At 51.5% G+C, this 19,962-nt stretch overlaps 1 protein-coding gene across 1 annotated transcript in view; it reads left to right on the top strand.

Moving 5' to 3' along the window:
- LOC137648877 (uncharacterized) overlaps positions 1 to 19,962 on the top strand; it is a 139,317-nt gene that overhangs the window by 30,994 nt on the left and 88,361 nt on the right. The window lies entirely within an intron of this gene.

Below are 19,962 nucleotides of genomic sequence, written 5' to 3'. Positions count from 1 at the left end.
CAAACTCTGTTATAAGTTTGTCATGTTTGTGAGGATTGCTAAGATGCAGGTTTGATCTGGTATTCACAGTCACCTTCATGCCTTCTGAGGAGACAAATCCTCATGCCTTTTATCCTGCTTGCAGGAATTACTCTTGCACACAGGGGTCTCCTTGTGCTGAGTGTCGGGAGTGGTCATCTTCCCAGTGGGAGCGGTTCGGTTCGTAACGTAAGAAGTCTAAAAGGGATTCAGGGTTTTCCGGTGTCTCATTTAACTCTGCTCGCTTGGTCTCCTTTGGAGGACAAACGATTAAGAGTGGTAACTGACTGACCCCTGGACAGCCCTTAGGTATGAAGAACTCTGTCGTTTCCTCTAGCAAAGTGGTGGCGCCCTCAGCCATAGGGTAGTGTTTCTGTTAATGCTGTGCATTGACTGCGGCCTTCCTTGGGGATTGTGGGTCCCACCTCTAAGAAATGGCTCTTTGAGGTGCTACAGTTAAGGGCACAACTGAAGTACACACATGCCTCCCTAGGGGATGTCTACGGTCTTGCCCTCTAGAGATACTGGGGTGGTTAACCCTCCAGAACTTTTCGTGCCCTTAGCCAAAGCATCCCCCTCAACTGCTCTCCCACCTGAGTAGTTGCAGGCTGGGGGTGGTTAACCCTCCAGAGCTTTTCGTGCCCTTAGCCAAAGCATCCCCCTCAACTGCTCTCCCACCTGAGTAGTTGCAGGCTGGGGCTCCTTGGAGTCCCAACCAGTTGGGTGATCCTTTTTAGGTGATCCTTGAAGCTGACCATGCTCAGAATTCTAAGTTTCCTCATTATCTCATTATACTGCACACCCACAGCCTAAGTTTTCTCAGCCCCCTGAGGTTTCATCGCATAAGTGTTTCTCTTCACCACCCTCCGCTGTTGCGCACCTTTCTCGTTCTACCTCTTCGCAGCAAGATGACTATATCGCTTTCTAACTGCCTACAGTTGCAGCTCCTCGCCATTGCGGGCACAACAAAGTTCTTTGAGTTCTGTGAGGCCAGTCCCTTCAGGACCTCCACCTTGGGCTTCCTTCCCTTATGAGGAAGAGCCTCCTTTGTTCTGTCACTCTATACAAACCCTCGCTATTTCTAGGGGATATTACTTTTTTTTATAGATGAAAGATGAGCCATAAGACATTTAGCGAGGGATAACCATCTCAACAGCTAATTAGCGAGAGGAGGGTAGCGTTACCCTGCTCATTAACACATCTGGGCTGAGCATCCAATTTGCTTTTGGCTCGGAGTCTCTCTCAGCTCCAACTTATCTCCCATTTGACTTGTTTTACTTATTCTTAAATTTATGTTTTTTCTTTTATATATATGAAAACATTCTTGTATCGTTTTTATATATATTTAAGCTTATCTTTTCAGTAACTGTTGCTATTTGTGTGACACCGTAGTGTGGCAGGTTCTCAAGCACTGAGAACCTTCTCTCACGATCTAAACCCCTGGGATGCCGGATAACCTGTATGCTGGTGGCCTTCCAAGTAACTCGACCTTCACCACAAGGGAATCGTCATCAAGTGGATACTCTTCCACTCGGATGTTAATGTCGCTCTCTCCCTTCGAGGAAGACTGCTTACGGCCTTCCCAGAGCTTGACTTCGGTGTTGCTCTTGATAGTTGATAACACTGCTCTCACTCGTTACATGGGCAGCCGGTAGATACTGTGCAGGGGAACACCTTTTCTGTTACGCGAGTTAGGTTGCGCTTCTGAATTTTTTTTTTTTTTCAGTAATGAAGTTGAATTAATCACTATTTGTAATTTAACCTTTTCAGCTCTCAACTCCGCACTCTTTCATGCGTCGCTGGGCCACCGGCCATACTTAGCTGGAGGAGAGAAAGCATAGTCTTTAGCTTGTCCACTTCCCTTGAGGAACCTTTTTCCCGTTGGAGGGTTGAATGGTTCTCCCGAGTAGTTTGTTTCATCAGCGTATTAATTAATTGTAATTCTTTATTTATTTTACAGTTTTTACACCGCCCCTGCTCACAACAATGACGGCCAGCGATAGCAGTGCGCATTCCTTATTATGTTTCTGTTCTCTTGGGGGACACCTTTCCCGTCCGTTGGTCCACCCAAGGCAATTTTTCTTTGATAATTTTTATATTTAATCTGCTAGTGATGCCGTACTTCTTTGTTCGGCTAAGTCAGCCGATGTAAAAGAGCTGAGCCATTTGTTCCTGTGGAATCCTTTGTACCTGCTCCGTCACAGTCCTGTGTCTGTGGCAGCTCTTGATCAGCACGCTGACTACAACCTCTCCCTTACGAAGACGAGGTCCCTGCCAAGAGTGGTACAGCCTCTGCAACACACTCTAGTTCCACTTCTGAGTTATTCATGCTCAGGTGTAGGAATGAGAGCAGTGGCATACTGGGGTCCTTCGGGTGTTCCAGTTGGGGTATCCCTTCGGGGTAAATCCAGAAATTAGCCTCAGCTACGTTTCACAGGTAGCGCTCGATGCCGACCTTCAACTTGAACAAGGAGGGTCTTTATCCCACAATCCTTATGAGGGGTAATGTGACATAACCAAACGTGTCGATGAACCCTCTTCTTTGCCTGGGTTATAATACAGAATTTATCTGGCTTGAGTACAACTTTTAAAGGCAGGCATAGTGATACCCACTGAAATTTTCCTCTGGTTCATGAGTTCATGATGTGTAAGGAACTCTTAATCTTTCAGTATCCCAGTATTGAGTTCCTAGTTGAAATGGGAATTTCCTCCCACCTAAGGATGAGTCTCCTATAGTAAAGGAGAGTGGTTCGTATTTGTGTAGAAGCAAAACAAATTAAAAGTTATTTGTTTTTTTCCTAACTATGCAAACATAGATCCTTTACTCAAACTTACCTTCCACCACCAACCCCCTATTAAGTCCCTGATGCTATCCAAGTGAGTTGACATTGAGCAAAAAGGTGGGGGCCAATGGACTCCCTGCTACTTACAGGTAAACCACCTGTCTGTTGTTTTTTATACCTCATTATAAGTTTCAATTTCTGTGTTCTAGCTTTGCTGTTATCTATCTCCTATAGTAAAGGATTCAGGTTTGTATAGTTAGAAAAATACAAATTACAGTAGTTTAAAAATTTGTCATAGCCAATTCATGTTAACGCTATTCAAAATGAAAATGGTAACCAAAAAGGGATTCCTACTAACAAAGATATTGATTTTTCGATTACTAAAAGATAGATGGTGTCTAGGTGGAAGTTTATGTGCTGGTAGACCTCCTCAGCTGTACCATTGGTTCTTTGGTCTATGTGATGATGACGTAGTAATGATGTTATCCATAGCAGACGGTTTCCAGTTTTGGAGGTGCTATGGCGAGTTCATTAGCACCTAAAGTAAAAAATCTCTCTTTTACATGCTTTGTCTGTACTTCTACATGTTGATTCGCTGACCCTAGATTAGGGGAGACAATATTTCTTTGGTATTTATGTCATCGTGGATTCCCTGTTCTAGCCTTTCATGAGAAAGTCCTTGGGGACCACACATCACGTTAACCCCAAAGAATAATAAATTATTCTTTTAAGATTTTTCTTTATGCTATCTGTTTATAAAGTAAACCGTTTCCCTTAAATATGAATGCTAGTGTGCTTGATTAAAGATCTTTTTCATTACCTGGTTAATTTTCTCTATATAAACTTATTTTCCAACTTGATGATTTAGAACTTATGAAATTATGGAGGCAGTCTTAGTGAGCTGTTTAGATAAGGAACAGTTGTTATCCCAAGATGTTATTCAGAACAAATATTTTTTATATTTCCACACCCTTTCTTTCCCACTTTTACATTGTTCCCTAACTGAATACAAACCACGCTATTTACATGGGGTAATTACTTCGGCGCAGCCGATGACGAGCCATAAAGTTTTAACGAGGGTTTCCCACCCCACCGCTAGTTAGCGGGGGGGAAGGGGTAGCTTGCTACCCCTCCACCCTCACACACACCGGTGATTCGGCCACTTTACTTTTGGCTCGGAGAGACGACAGACCTGTCAGCGCTCTCCTCTCTATGACTGCCATAATTTTGTTTGCTTTTTCTTACAGTGTTTGTGTGTGAAGTTGGTCTCTATTATCATCATGCGCACTTGCCCTGGTCTTTCCGGCCGCCCTTGTGGAACCATTATGTCGGCCGTGGAGACGGATCCACACTCCTTATGCCCGCAGTGTAGGGGCCAACGGTGTGATAGTGCTAATTTGTGTATTGAGTGTAGGGAGTGGTCTACCTCCCAGTGGGAGAGGTTTGCCCGGCGACTTAAGAAGAAGGCTAAACGGGATCGTTCTCCTTCCGAAAGTTCTCGGGGGCGAGAAAATCCTAGGTCTTCTTCTCCCGCCGCCCATTCCTACTCCGAAGCTCCCGCTCGGGCGGCCTCTTCCGAGGGGCCGGCGAACGGTAGCGTAGACCGTAATATTGATATTGATATTGACCGATCCCGTGGTGAGGGAGAGGCCGCTGCCTACCATAGCGAGGCGGCTGCCCCTCCCCCCTCGGAGGAGGTCGTTATGTCTAACAAGGATCTTTTACAGCTTTGGGCTTCCTTGGGGCTACAGGGTTCGCCCTCCAAGGCAGCCTTGTTTGACATGGTCAAACGGAAATAGATCCTCTGTCTGTAGTTGACGTAGTTGTTTCGGAAACATCCCATGGATCTGTCCAAACACCTGTTGTGACTGAGGTAGCTGAAGGCTCTGTCTCTCCCTCCGAACACACTTCGAGGGAAGAGCGGAGTCCTACGGTCTCTCCTTCCACTGAGATTCCCTCTCGAGGGACTTCTCTGGTAGAGACGCCTCTTCGGAGGCCCGTCGATGGTCAGCTTGCTGATCCCACGGCCCCTCGTGGGCATATAAGGCGGAAGGCTCGCCCTCCCCTTCGCCGTAGAGGTCTTCCTTCTCCCTTTAAGGGGGTTAGGAGGCGCCTCTTTGGCTCATCGTCCCCACAATCCTCTGCGGAGGAGACGACTCGCCGCTCTCCTGTCGGGCCAGTTACCACCCTAGACCTCTCCGGGGATCGTTCGCGTTCCCCTTTGGAGGATGGTCGTCCTTCGGGACAAGGGTCTCCTCAACCATCATCTTCGAAGGCTGCTGATGCGCTTTACGCGCCCCGAGTCTGCCATTGCGCAGTCTCCTGGCCCTTCGGGGTCTCAGGGACTTGAGCGCAAAACTGCGCCTCTCGTCTCTAAGCGTAAGGCTCTGCCTGCGCCCGTTGCTGTTGTTCCTGTTGTTGCTGACAAAGCGCTTCGGCGCTCACCTGTAGGCGTTCGCGCCTCTGATCCTGTTACGCGCCAGGGTTCCCCTGCACGCCCACGCCCATCGTCAACTGTTCCTGATGCAGCGCGCAAGCGCTCAAAGGCGCCCGCGCGCCCACCTTTACCAGCACTTCCACGCCCCCCAGTTCCTGTTACATCGCGCGCGATTCCAAAGGTGCCTGAGTCGGCGCACAGGCGCCCACAGGTTCCTACAGACTCGCTGCGCCCTTTTGGGAAAAACGTGGCGCGCGTTCACCCCCTGTTCCTGTATCACCATCGCGCGCGGTCCGACAGGTTCTCGTGGACTCGTCGCGTCCTATAGGGGGAAAGTGCGACGCGCGATCGCCCCCGATTCCTGTCACTCTTCGTGCGGTCCAAAAGGTTCCAGAGTCGACGCACAGGCGCCCACAGGTTCCTTCGGACTCGTAGCTCCCGACGCGGGAAGATCGCAACGCGCGATTCCATCCGCGATGCGCTCTCCATCGCGCGCTGTTAAAGAGGCTCGCGATGCGCTTTCACGCGCGGATATTGTTCCAGCTTTCGTGCGTTCTCCAACACGATCGCGTGGCGCGCTAACTCAACACGTAGCTCCGGGGTTGGCTAAGTTAGCGCACAGGCACTCACAGCCTCCTCTGGAATAGCGCGAGTCTGCTGCCCATAATATCGCGCACGACACCCATCTGTCGCGCCCAGTCCCAGCTACGCGCCCTGTGTCTGTGTTCAAGGCGACTGTGAGCGTTCCTCATGCCATTCGCAACCCGCGGCCTCCGAAACAGCCTGTTCCAGATGCGCGCTATGCGCTCCAACAATCGCCAGCGCAGTTAACAAACTCACAAGCGAATAGGGTGATCCCTCCCGACCGTCACCCACAGGTCCCTCGGGATTCTGCTATAATTCCATCGCCTTCGCGGCGAGTTCTTCCAGACACGCGCACAGGCGCCCCTGTCATATCGCGCCCTTCCGGCTCCCACCAGGTCTCTGCGCGCCCGCGCATTCGGGCGGTTCCTGATCGTCGTACACCGACTCCTTCACCATCACGCTCTCGCGACCTTATTCCGGCTCGCTCTCCAAGACATGTCCGCGCCATTGGTTCATCTGCGCGTCATCGCTTTGCGGCCGCCCCCGCCCACGAGGGTGCGCGCGCGCGATCTTCTAGCATCTCGCGGGCGCGCAAGCGCGAGCGCGTGCGATTGGGTTCGCGCTCGCGATATTCCAGCCTCGCGTTACGCTAACGCGCGCGACCCTGTGCAGGGCCCGAGTCACGAGCCCCAACGTGACCGCCGCCAGGCGGATTCTTCCTTGTTTCGCTCCCCCCTCCGTAAGCGCAGACCAGCGCGCTCGCCAGAGGGGGGCCGCTCCCCAGATATATCTAGGGATTCTTCTTTTGCAGCCCAGGAGGCGAACCCTCGTTTGTGTACTCCTCCTAGGGATCCATCGGTCCCCTTCCCTCCAGAGGGAGTGTCTGCCAGTGCTCTTGTACGGGCTATGAAGCCTGCCGCCTCTGACTCGGGTCGCGATTCTCCTCGCAAATCCTTAGGCAAGGTTCCTACTCCTCCTCAGTCCTTCTCGCCTTCCCCTGCGGAGGAGGAATACCCCTCCTCAGGGTAGTCGGTCGGAGAGGATGTCCTCCCCATCGCACCAATGGAGGAAGTTCGTCCTCCTCTCGAGAGGTCCTCTCGTCTTGAGGTGGAGAAGGACCTGCCACCTTCGCTTTTGGAGTCATGTATCCCTCCCAGGAGGGAATCTAAGGACTCTTAAGACTGTTCCTAAATCATCGGCCAGGATCAGACAGGAGCAGCCTAGGCCAGTCGAGGATATTCACGCGTCCCCCAGGAAGAGCCCTTGGTGTCTGGAGACTTCGCTGCGAGTCCATCAGGAGGCGAGCGCCAAGAATCGGAACATGCATTCTGGCAAGTTCTGTCTCTCATGAGGAGTCTCAATGGGATCCCAGATCCTGAGGTCCCTCCTCGTGATGGGCAGGACACAGTCCTGGATGGTATCTTTGGCTCTCATAGGCCCTCCAGGGCCAGTGCAGCTTTGCCCTGGTCTCGGGGGATGAAGAGTGCCAGAGAGAAGATCGAAGGACAACTTGCGGAGCTTGCCTCCTCAAGCAGGTCGAGTGCCGGGTATAAGCTCCTCCCTCCTCCTCGAGTCTGTCAGAGGAGATATTTTGAGATCCTTGAGGAGCCTTCTTTGAGTCTTCCCCTGCACCATTCCGTGGAAGCCCTCACTGGGGGAGTCTCTCTTGAGAGACTCCAACCGGCACGTGTCCTTTTCGGCCACTGAGATCCAGAGTCATGAGAAGGTCATTAAGTGTGCCATGCAGGCCACTTCATGGCTAGACTTCTGGCTGGGTTCTCTGGGCATTCTGGTGCGGTCCGAGGATCTGTCCAAGGAAAGCACCAGGAAAGCTCTGGAGACCTTCCTCCTCTCGGGCACTCGGACCATCGAGTTCCTGTCCCACCAGGTTACCAGCTTGTGGGCCAACACGATCCTCAAGCGTCGGGACGCAGTGGCGGAGAGGTTTCATCGGAAGGTCCCCAGCGCCGAGGCTAGTAGGTTCAGACACTCTTCTGTCCTCAGCAAGAGTCTGTTCGAGCCCAAGGACGTGGAGCGTACTGCCAAGAGGTGGAGGCAGTCCAATCAGGATTCCCTCATCCATAGAGCCCTAACATCAAGGCCCTACAAGCCTCCGGTAGTACAGCAGCCCCGCCCTGCCAAGGACACAAAGAAGACAGCCGTTACAGCGAAGCCCAAGGTGTCTAAGCCCTTTCCTGCCAAGGGCAGAAGGGGCAAGAAGTCCTCCAGGGGGAACAAGAACCCTAGAGGTACCGGCCGAGGCCGGAAACGCTAGGGGTGGCAATCCCCCTGCATGTCCACCAGTGGGGGATGCCTTCAGAGTTGCGCAGCAAGGTGGCAGCAACTCGGGGCGGATGCCTGGACGATCTCTGTGATCTCTCAAGGGTATCGCGTCCCGTTCACGGCATCTCTACCTCCCCTGACAGCGGATCCAGTGTCGCTGAGCTCTCTTGCCATGGGGTCGGCAAAAGGGCAGGCCCTGCGGGCCAAAGTCCGGACCATGTTGGAGAAGAACGCGCTCCAAGAGGTCGTGGACGGGTCCCCAGGCTTCTACAGCCGACTCTTTCTTGTGAAAAAGGCGTCTGGAGGCTGGAGACCAGTCATCGATCTCTCGACACTGAACGGGTTCGTCAAGCAGACTCCGTTCAGGATGGAGACGGCAGACACGGTCAGACTTGCAGTGAGACCGCGGGATTTCATGTGCACTCTGGATCTGAAGGACGCGTACTTCCAGATTCCAATCCATCCGTCTTCAAGGAATTACCTAAGATTTTGCCTAGATCACAAGATCTACCAGTTCAAGGTGTTGTGTTTCAGTCTCTCCACAGCACCTCAGGTGTTCACCAGAGTCTTCACCATCATCTCTTCATGGGCGCACAGGACCGGCATCCGTCTCCTTCGTTACCTGGACGACTGGCTGGTCTTGGCAGACTCGGAGGTTTCCCTTCTCCACCACCGAGACAAGCTCCTCGAGGTTTGCAGGGATCTGGGGATCGTGGTAAACCTCGAGAAGTCTTCTCTGCAGCCCTCTCAGAGGCTGGTTTATCTAGGTATGATCATAGACACCAATCTCCACAAAGCCTTCCCATCAGACGAAAGGATTTCCAGGCTGAGGAAGGTCGCAAGACCTTTCCTCACTCGAGAAGAACTCCCAGCCCAATCGTGGCTTCATCTCCTCGGTCACCTTTCCTCTCTAACCCGCCTCGTTCCCAGCAGTCGCCTCAGGATGAGATCCCTTCAGTGGCGGCTGAAGTCCCGATAGAGTCAAGGTCTCGACTCCCCGGACATCTTGATCCCAATGGGATCGGCGGAACGATCAGACTTGGAATGGTGGGTGGCGGAAGAGAATCTACGAAAGGGAGTGGATCTTCTCGTCTCCCCCCCAGATTTGATGTTGTTTTCGGACGCGTCAAACAAAGGGTGGGGGGCCCACGTGCTGAACCACAGGGCCTCCGGCCTGTGGTCAGAATCAGAAAAGTACCTTCACATAAACCTGCTGGAGATGAAGGCCGTCTTTCTGGGCCTTCAAAAGTTCCATCAAGTCCTGGCGGGTCACTCCGTGGTGGTGATGAGCGACAACACCACGGTAGTGGCTTACATCAACAAGCAGGGAGGTACCTTTTCGGAACTACTATCCCATCTTGCAGTAGAGATCCTGAGATGGTCCGAGGTCTACTCGATATCACTTACAGCTCACTTCATTCCAGGCAAGAGGAATGTGCTCGCCGACAGTCTGAGCTGAACGACGCAGATAGTGAGTACCGAGTGGTCTTTGGATCCTCTGATAGCCAACAAAGTCTTGACTTTGTGGGGTTCCCCGACTGTGGATCTGTTCGCTACGGCGTTGAACACCAAGCTTCCGCTGTACTGCTCCCCAGTCCCGGACCCCAAGGCTCTCTGGCAGGATGCCTTCCAACAACGGTGGGACAACGTCGACCTGTACGCCTTTCCCCCATTCTGTCTGATGCGGAGGGTCCTCAACAAGACCAGAATATCGGTCAATCTCTCGATGACTTTGATAGCTCCGCTGTGGCATCACGCGGAGTGGTTTCCAGACCTTCTACTGCTCCTCACGGAGATCCCGAGGGAACTCCCTCCACGTCGCGAGCTACTCAAACAACCACACTCCAACATCTTCCACAAAGCCGTAGCTTCGCTTCGACTTCACGCCTGGAGACTATCGAGCATCTCCTCAAAGAGAGAGGCTTTTCGCAACAAGTTGCGGAAAGGATGTCTGGTCACCTGCGCCGGTCATCCGCAGGAGTCTATCAGGCGAAGTGGCGAGTTTTCTGTGGTTGGTGTCGTGGAAGGGGTATCTCTCCCCTCGATGCCACTCTACCAGCAATAGCGGAGTTCCTTGTGTATCTGCGGGAAGAAATGCGCCTTTCAGTCTCAGCAGTGAAAGGCTATCGCTCAGCCTTAAGTCTTGCCTTCAGGCTCAAAGGAATGGACATTTCCGCCTCGCTGGAACTGTCCCTGCTCATATGAAGTTATGAACTTACCTGCCCTCAGTCGGAAGTGAAACCTCCTCCCTGGAACGTGGTTCGAGTCCTCAGGTCTCTTAAGAGGCCTCACTACGAACCATTACGCCAGGCTTCGGATCGCCACCTTACCTGGAAGACGGTGTTCCTGCTAGCTTTGGCCTTGGCCAAGCAAGTTGGCGAGCTACTTGGTCTCTCATACGACGTCGCCCATTCAAGGGGATGGGGGGAGGTGACGTTCAGCTTCGTCCCTGAGTTTGTTGCCAAGACTCAGAACCCGGGAGTGCAGGACCCTAGGTTCGACTCTTTCCAGGTCTCGAGTCTTTGTTCTGTAACAAATGACCCAGATCATCTACTGTGCCCAGTTAGGAGTCTGAGGTTGTATCTGAAGAGAACAGCTGCAGTCCGGCCCTAGGTGCGAGCCTTGTTTGTTAGCACCGGGCCAACGAAGAAGAGGGTCACCAAGAACACAATCTCGGCCTGGATCCGTAAGGTAATCCACCTGGCCTTGAGTTCTGACCCTCCCCCGTCACGACGCCCTAGGGCGCACGATGTCAGGGGCGTAGCTGCGTCCCTGGCCTTCAAGAAGAACTTTTCTGTGACGCCAGTCCTGCAAGCCGGGGTCTGGAAGCATCAGACTATCTTCACGGCCCACTACCTGCAAGACGTGACCCACAGGAGGCTCGATACGTTTTCTATTGGCCCTGTGGTGGCTGCACAACAGCTGGTCTAACCTCAGGCTCCTAATTGGACAAGTAGCAGAGGGTTGAGGGCATTGTTACCCGGTTTTAGTCTGTGTGAATGAAAAGATCTGTCTGGCCCTTTTCTTTTCTTCATCCTCTCCCCCCTTGGAGAAAAACAGCATCCTGGTTCTTTGCACAGCTGACCTCGAACCTCTGCAGGTAAGCCATGCTTCCTTGTGTTCCTAGTATTAGCTTATAATACTGTCATGTCCCCATACCCTGACGAGGTGGTATTGGGTTGTCCTAGCCTAGATTTCCTTATTAAGGACTCCAGGTCAACTTCCTAGGACGTGTCACTGCTCACCTTCACACACAGCTTACGTAGGCCGCAGCAGTCCCTGGAGTTGCATTATGAACTCAGGGTCGGGGACCCCGGGCAAGCCAAAGCCAGTATGGAAGGGGACTTACCTCCCTTCCTAAGGGTTGAGTCACCCCATGTAAATAGCGTGGTTTGTATTCAGTTAGGGAACAAATGACAAATTTGTAGATAATTTGTATTATTCCTAACGATACAAACCTAGCTATTTACAGTTATGTGCCCGCCAGCCCTGTCCCCCAAGATAAGTCCTACCTCTAAGTAAAGTGGCCGAATCACCAGTGTGTGTGAGGGTGGAGGGGTAGCAAGCTACCCCCCCCCCCCCCCCCCCGCTAACTAGCGGTGGGTTAGGAAACCCTCGTTAAAACTTTATGGCTCGTCATCGGCTGCGCCGAAGTAATTACCCCATGTAAATAGCTAGGTTTGCATCGTTGGGAAAAATAAAAATTATCTACGAATTTGTCATGTTATGCCATTCTAACGGTTACTAATTTAACAAAAATACCTTGAATAATACTTATGCAATTTAGCATAAATATTTTTTGATATTCACACAGATGGCATTACAAATTTTGTCAAAGCATTGTATCCAAATATTGATATTCTTTGCATGTAAGTAAGTGTAATGTGTGTTTTTTATTATTAAGGGATATCTTTTGATTTCTTGTAGTACAGTATATCATAGATTGACTGATCATTTTTGTATCTTACGAGCTAGAATGTGTAATACACTTTGGCATGTCATACTGTACTGTACTTAATAAAACATAGAATAAAGTACTGCAATGCAAATTTCTTCATAAATTATATGTAATAGCACAAATCACATTTTTTGATATAATAAAGATATGTATTTGGATAAGATACTTACCCGAGCAGTCAAAACTTACATTTTCATTGGATACTAATCTGAATTGATTATCATTTTACCGAAACCACTAATGTATAGTTGATGAAAACTGACACTATTGTCGTTAATTTTTGTCTTTGTTCCGTAACTGGAATACAAACCACGCTATTTAATAGAGGTATTACTTTCGGCGTAGCTGAAATGCCGAGCCATTAATTTTTAACGAGGGTTTACTACCCACACTGCTAGTTAGCGCGGGTAGGGGAGGGTAGCTTGCTACCCCCCCCCACCCCCCACCCCCCCCTCACACACCTGTGCTTAAGCTTACTTTGCTCTTGGCTTGGATGGTGGTCGGTCGTGTCCACTCTCTTCCTCGCCGTCATATGGGCAGCCATTTAATTGCTTTTGTTCTTTTCTTTTTTTAGGTCTGTATATGTGAATTTGGCCTCTGAGATCATGCGCACCTGCCTTGGGTTTCCCGACCGCCCCTACGGAACATTCATGTCGGCGGTCGAGACTGATCCTCACACCCTTTGTCCTTCTTGTAGGGGCCAACGGTGTAATAGTAACAACAAATGTAGTGAGTGTAGGGAGTGGTCTGCCTCCCAGTGGGAAAGGTTTTCGAGACGACGGAAGAAGAAGTCCAAACGGGATATTTCTCCTTCAAAGGTTGCTTCGAAAGGAGAAAAACCCAAGGCCTCTTCTTCCGTTGTCCAAACCTCCTCCAAAGCTCCCACTCGGTCGGTCTCTTTTGAGAGACTGTCGAGTGGTAGCGTAGACCGATGTTTTGTTCCAACCTCGGGGCTTGAGAGATGACGTTGCTGCCCCTAGCTAAGCAGCTCCACTTCTCCCCCCGGGAGAGGATATGTCACTAACCTCTCTATTTCAGCTTTGGTCCTCCTTGGAGCTTACAGGTTTGCCCTCCAAGGAGGTTTTGCTTAACTACATCCGATTGGGTGCTGCTGTCAAGCAATCGTCGTCACCGTCAGAGGTTGATCCTCTGTCTCTTGTCGACGTTGTGGTGTCAGAGGTATCCAATGCGGTATCACCCATTACCTCTTCCACTCCAAACTCTACGGTAGCTGACGGCTTAGTTTCTCCCGTTCCTGTGCAACGTACGAGGGGGAAACTAAGTCCATCGTCAGTCTTTCCTGCTAGTGTTTCTTCCTCTCGGGGGAGTTCACTTACAGAGACTCCTCTTCGGAGGGCTGCAGAAGGCCAGCTTGCTGATCCAACAGCCCCCAGAGGGCGCATTCGTCGGAAGGCTCGCCTTTCTCTTCGCCACAGAGGCCTTCCTTCACCTGCAGTGAGGAGGCACCTCTTTGATTCAACATCTTCGATGCAGTCCCCCGCAGAGGAGCCTCTAGACCAATCATCCAATACTGCTCCTGCATTAGTCCTGGACCTCTCTGCAGATCGTTCGTGATCTCCTTCGGTGGAAGGTCGTCCTTTTAAAGAACACGTCGACCTTCTACCCGACAGACCTGCCGTCCTGCCGTCGCCGTTTCTACATGAGCCTAACAAGGTTCCACCCAAGCACGCTGTTGTGCGCCAACAACATACGCGCCCACGAGACCTGACGAGCGCTCTTTAGTAGCTCGTCAGGCCCCATCACTACGCGCAGATATTCACCATAACCCTAACACAGCGTATCAAGAGCGTACGCGCCAACACGTGCATACGCTCCAACAGGAGCATAACTCCATCACGCGGTATGTGCGCCCACGTTCTCCTGCGCAAACTGCGCCCACACACCCTGCTCGTACGCGCCAACAGTCTCCTACGTGCCCGCGCCCATCTGCGCGCCAACACTCGCCTACGCGCCATCAACCTACTGCGTAATGGCGCTCTCCTGCACGCCAGCGCTCTCCCGCGCGCATGCGCGCCCAACATTTAACTCTCCTGCGCACCATGCTGCACGCCAACTGTCAACAGATAGCAGGACTTCCGGGAAGTCAGCAATGCTGCCTTCTCCCACGCGCCAACCAGTACCAACGCGCCAGCTTTTTCTCATGCACATCCACAAGGATACGCGCGTGTGCCCTGCGCATGCTCGCCCATCCTCTCCAAGGGATGCGCGCCAACATTCTCCCGCACTCCCGTGCGTCCGCGCGCTAGGGAACTTTCTCCTACACGCGCGCGAACACTCTCCCGCGCGGCCGCGCACTCAATGTGATAATCCTGCGCGCGCCACCAGTCTCCCGCGTGCGAGCCTCGATATTCTCCCGTGCGCGAGCCCCAATATGCTCCCTCGCGGGAGCGTCAATATCCTCCCTCGCGGCAGCGTCAATATCCTCCCTCGCGGGAGCGTCGATATCCTCCCGCGCGCGAGACTACTAAACGACGTACGGCAAGGTTGCCATCGCCTCATTCCCCTCCCCGCAAGCGCATACCACCGCGCATTGTGGGAGAAGGGAAACTTCCAGAGGGGTCCAGGATCCCAAAGCTACCAGTGGCGAATCCACCAATGATAATGACTCCCAGGGATCCTTCAATCTCTTTCCCTTCAAAGGGTATGTCTGACAGCGCATCTGTCAGCCAACAGCCCTGGTCCGATGCCCTAATCAGAGCCGTAGCTCAGGCTTTCAAGCCTGTCTTCTCTAAATTGGGACACAGAACCATGGCTGCTTCTACCCCTTCGAAGAGAAAAAGAGGAGTTCTAGACGCGGTCACTTCCCCAAGGGCAAAACTGACTCCACGTAGACCTTCGAGGCAGTTTCCTTCTATTCCTCAGACTATCTCTCCTTCCCTTTCGGATGAAGATTTCCCGTCTCCAAGGGAATTACGCAAGAAGAGACTTTCCCCCATCGCAGCAATGGAGGAAACCTCTCTTCGTGCCGAGGGGTCTACTCAGTCGGGGATTGGAAGGAACATGCCACCCTCGTCAATGATGGGGTCTTATATCCTTCCCAGGAAGGAATCTAAAGACTCCAAAACATTGCCTAAGTCCTCTACTAGGACATGGATGGAGCCAACCAGCCACTCAGGGAATGGCCGCGACTCCCCAAGAAGAGCCTTTGGGGATAGAAGGAGACTTCGCTGCAAGTCCTACAGCAGGAGGACACCAGCAAGAGTCAGAACATGCGTTTGGGCAAGTTCTGACTCTAATGAGGGCTCTCAACGGGTTTTTCGACCCAGAGATCGCTCTTCGAGAGGGCAAAGACACTGTCTTAGACCGCGTCTTTGGTACTTAAAAACCCTCAAAGCCCAGTGCAGCCCTGCCCTGGTCTCAAGGGGTTAAGAGTACCAGGGACAAGATCTCACAACAGCTCTCCGAGATGTCCTCCTCCAACCGTTCCGGTGCCACCAATAACCTCCTCCCACCTCCTCACGTACAGCAGAGGATGTACTTCGAGATCTTAGAGGAGCCTTGTTTAGCTCTTTCTCTTCACCACTTGTTGGAAGAGCTAACCAGGGGAGTCCCTCTTGAGAGACTCTCCAACCGGCAGGTCTCATTCTTGGCAACCGAGATCCTCAACCAGGAGAAAGTTGCAAAGTGTGCTATGCAAGCCAATTCGTGGCTCAATATCTGGTTGGGGACCTGAGGTATCCTGATACGTTCTGAGGACTTTTCCAAGGAACGTACCAGGAAGGCTATGGAAACCTTCCTTCTCTCAGGTACTCGCATGATCTAGTTTCTGGCCCACCAAGTCTCAACCTTGTGGGCAAATACCATCCTGAAACGTCGGGATGCAGTAGCTGAGAGATTCCATCAGAAGGTCCCTAGCGCCGGGATCAATAGGCTCAGACATTCCTCCCTAGAGGGATCCGTCCTGTTCGAGCCTAAGGATGTGGAACATGCCGCTGAGAGGTGGAGGAAGTCTCATCAAGACTCCCTCCTTCATAGGGGTTTAACATCCAAGCCCTATAAGCCTCCAGCACCACAGCAGTCCCGTCCAGTCAAGACCACTATGACGACAACAGCAGCGAAGACCTTGGTGTTTAAGCCCTTTCCTGTCAAAGAAAGGAAAGGCAAAAGTCCTCCAGGGGAGGCAAGAATCCTAGAGAGAGCAGCCGAGGCCGCAAACGCTAGGATGAGCAGTCCCCCTGCATTTCAATCAGTGGGGGGGATGCCTACAAAGTTGCTCAAACAGGTGGAAGCAACTTGGGGCCGATTCCTGGACAATCTCTGTGATCAGTCTTGGATATCGCGTCCCGTTCACAACATCTCTACCTCTCCTGACGACGAATTCAGTGTCATTGAACTCCCTTGCCATGGGATCGGCAAAGGGGCAAGCCCTTCGGGCAGAAGTCCAGACCCTGTTGAAGAAGGGCGCTCTCCAAGAGGCCCTCGACGGATCCCCAGGCTTCTTCAGTCGACTCTTTCTTATAAAGAAGGCGTCTGGAGGCTGGAGACCAGTCATCGACTTCTCAGCCCTGAACAAGTTTGTCAAACAAACTGTTCAGCATGGAGACGTCGGACACGGTCAGACTAGCTGTAAGACCGCAAGACTTCATGTGCACACTGGACTTAAAGGACGCATACTTCCAGATCCCAGTCCATCCGTCTTCAAGGAAGTACTTAAGATTCAGCCTAGACAACAGAATGTACTAGTTCAAGGTGATGTACTTCAGTCTTTCCACAGCACCACAAGTCTTCACCAGAGTGTTCATCCTAGTATCATCTTGGGCACACAGGACTGGCATCTGTCTCCTCCGTTATCTGGACGACTGGTTAATCCTAGTAGACTCGGTGTCAACCCTTCTTCAACACCGAGACAAACTTCTTGGACTTTGCCAAGATCTGGGGATCATGGTAAATCTCGAGAAGTCTTCACTGCTTCCCACTCAAAGACTGGTATACTTAATCATGATTATAGACACCACTCTCCACAAAGCCTTCCCATCAGACGACAGGATAGCAAGGCTGAGGAAGGTCGCAAGATCTTTTCTCAGATGAGAAGAACATCCAGCTCAATCGTGGTTCTCCTTGGTCACCTTTCATCGCTGGCCTGCCTAGTTCCCAATGGTCACCTCAAGATGAGATCCCTCCAGTGGCAACTCAAGTCCCGGTGGAATCAAGCGTATGACTCCCCAGACATCCAGATCCCCATGGGACCTGCGGAACTGACGGATCTCCAGTGGCGGGTGGAAGACGAGAACCTACGAAAAGGAGTGGATCTTCTCGTCCTCCCCCTGGATTTGATGCTGTTTTCGGATGCTTCAAAAAAAGGATGGGGGGCCCACGTACTGCACCACACGACCTCAGGCCTCTGGTCAGAGTCAGAAAATTACCTCCACATAAATCTCCTAGAGATGAAGGCTATCTTCCTACCCCTTCAACAGTTCCAACAGTGCCTGGCAAGTCACTCTGTGGTGGTGATGAGCGACAACACCACAGTAGTGGCCTACATCAACAAACAAGGAGGTACTTTTTCGCAGCAACTATCCCATCTAGCAATAGAGATACTGAGATGGGCCAAAATCCACCCGATACCACTATCGGCACGCTTCATTCCGGGCAAGAGGAATGTGCTCGCCGACAACCTGAGCAGAGCATCTCAGATAGTGAGTACCGAGTGGTCTTTGGATCATCTAGTAGCCAACAAAGTCCTGACTTTGTGGGGTTCTCCGACTGTGGATCTCTTTGCAACAGCCCTGAACTTCAGGCTCCCGCTGTACTGTTCCCCAGTCCCAGACCTCAAGGCGCTCTGGTAAGATGCTTTCCAACAACAGTGGGACAACATAGACGTTTACGCCTTTCCCTCGTTCTGTCTGATGAGGAGGGTACTCAAGAAGACCAGAACATCGGTCAATCTTTCAATGACCCTCATAGCTCCGCTATGGCATCACGCAGAATGGTTTCCGGACCTTCTGCAACTCCTAACGGAGCTACCGAGAGAACTCCCTCCACGACACAATCTATTCAAACAACCACATGCCAACATCTTCCACAAAGCCGTAGGTTCACTACGGCTTCACGCCTGGAGACGATCCAGCATCTCCTCTCTGAGAGAGGATTTTCGCAACAAGTTGCAATCAGGATGTCTGGACACCTACGAAAGTCTTCAGCAGCAGTCTACCAGGCAGAGTGGAAAGTCTTCTGTGGTTGGTGTCGTGGAAGGGGTATCTCTCCACTCGATGCCACTATTCCAGCAATAGCGGAGTTCCTCGTGTATTTGCGTGCAGAAATGAGCTTTTCAGTCTCAGCAGTGAAAAGCTATCGCCCAGCCTCAAGCCTCGCCTTCAGGCTGAAAGGAATGGACATTTCCTTATTGCTAGAACTTTCTCTACTCATACGGAGTTATGAACTTACCTGTCCTCTGTCGGAAGTGAGACCTCCCTCATGGAACGTGGTTCGAGTTCTCAGCTCTCTTAAGAGACCTCCCTATGAACCATTACGCCAGGCGGCATCAGATTGCCACCTAACCTGGAAGACGGTGTTCCTGCTAGCTTTGGCCTCGGCCAAGCGAGTCAGCGAACTTCATGGTCTCTCGTATGACATCACCCATTCAAGGGGATGGGGGGAGATAACGTTCAGCTTCGTCCCTGAGTTTATTGCTAAGACTCAGAATTCAGGAGTAGCTGATCCTCGATTCAACTCCTTCCGGATTTCTAGTCTCCTTACTGTAACAGATGACCCAGACCATCTTACTATGCCCAGTAAGTAGCTTGAGGCTGTACCTCAAAAGAAGAGCCGCAGCCCGTCCTTGTGTGCCAGCACTATTCGTCAGCACAGGAAGGACTAAGAGGAGGGTCACCAAGAACACTATCTCTGCATGGATTCGCAGGGTCATTGATCTGGCACTGAATCCAGACCCTCCTCCGTCACGTTGCCCCCAGAGCACATGATGTCTGGGACATAACTACGTCCCTGGCCTTCTAAAGAAATTTTCAGTGACGCAGGTTCTTCAAGCTGGGGTGTGGAACGGCAAACAACGTTCACATTCCACTACCTGCAAGATGTGACCTACAGAAGACTTGATACGTTCTCTATCGGTCGTGTGGTGGCTGCACAACAGCTGGTTTAAAACCTCAAGCTCCTTATTGGACAAATAGCAGAAGGTTGAGGGCCTTGTTACCTGGTTTTAGTCTGCATGAATGAAAAGGTTTGACTGGCCCTTAGTCTTTTCTTTATCATCCCCTCTCTTGGGGAAAGCAGCATCCTGGGTTCTCTGCATAGCTGACCTCAAACTACTGCAGGTAAACCATGCTCCCTTGTGTTCCTAGTATTAATATTAATACTGTTACGTCCCCACACCCTGACGAGGTGGTACTGGGAAAGTCCTAGTCTACAAGTTTCCATCTAAAGAACTTCAGAACAACTTTCTAGGACGAGTCAAACTTCTTCATACTTTCACACACAGCTTGCGTAGCCCGCAGACCTTGCGTAGCAAGGTTTTAGCGAGGTGCAGGGACTCCTTATTTCTTGAGTGCTTACACACTCAAATAAGGAGTCCCCGGGCAAAGCCAAAAGCCAGGCTGGCTGGGACATCCACCCATCCTAATGGGTGAGTCACCCCTATTAAATAGCATGGTTTGTATTCCAGTTACGGAACAAATGAGAAATTCGTAGATACCTGTAATTTGTATTTTTCCTAACTATACAAACCTTAGCTATTTAACCAAACTTGCCCACCAGCCTTGTCCCCCTTGAAGTCCTACCTCCAAGCAAAGTGAGCTCAAGCACGGTGTGTGAGAGGGCAGGGTAGCAAGCTACCCTCCCCTACCCCCGCTAACTAGAGGTGTGGGTAATAAACCCGCGTTGAAAATTAATGGCTCGTCATTTCAGCTACGCCGAAAGTAATA

Source organism: Palaemon carinicauda, chromosome 1, assembly GCF_036898095.1.
Source record: "Palaemon carinicauda isolate YSFRI2023 chromosome 1, ASM3689809v2, whole genome shotgun sequence".
NCBI lineage: Eukaryota > Metazoa > Arthropoda > Malacostraca > Decapoda > Palaemonidae > Palaemon > Palaemon carinicauda.
This window is presented reverse-complemented; position numbering and strand designations above follow the sequence as displayed.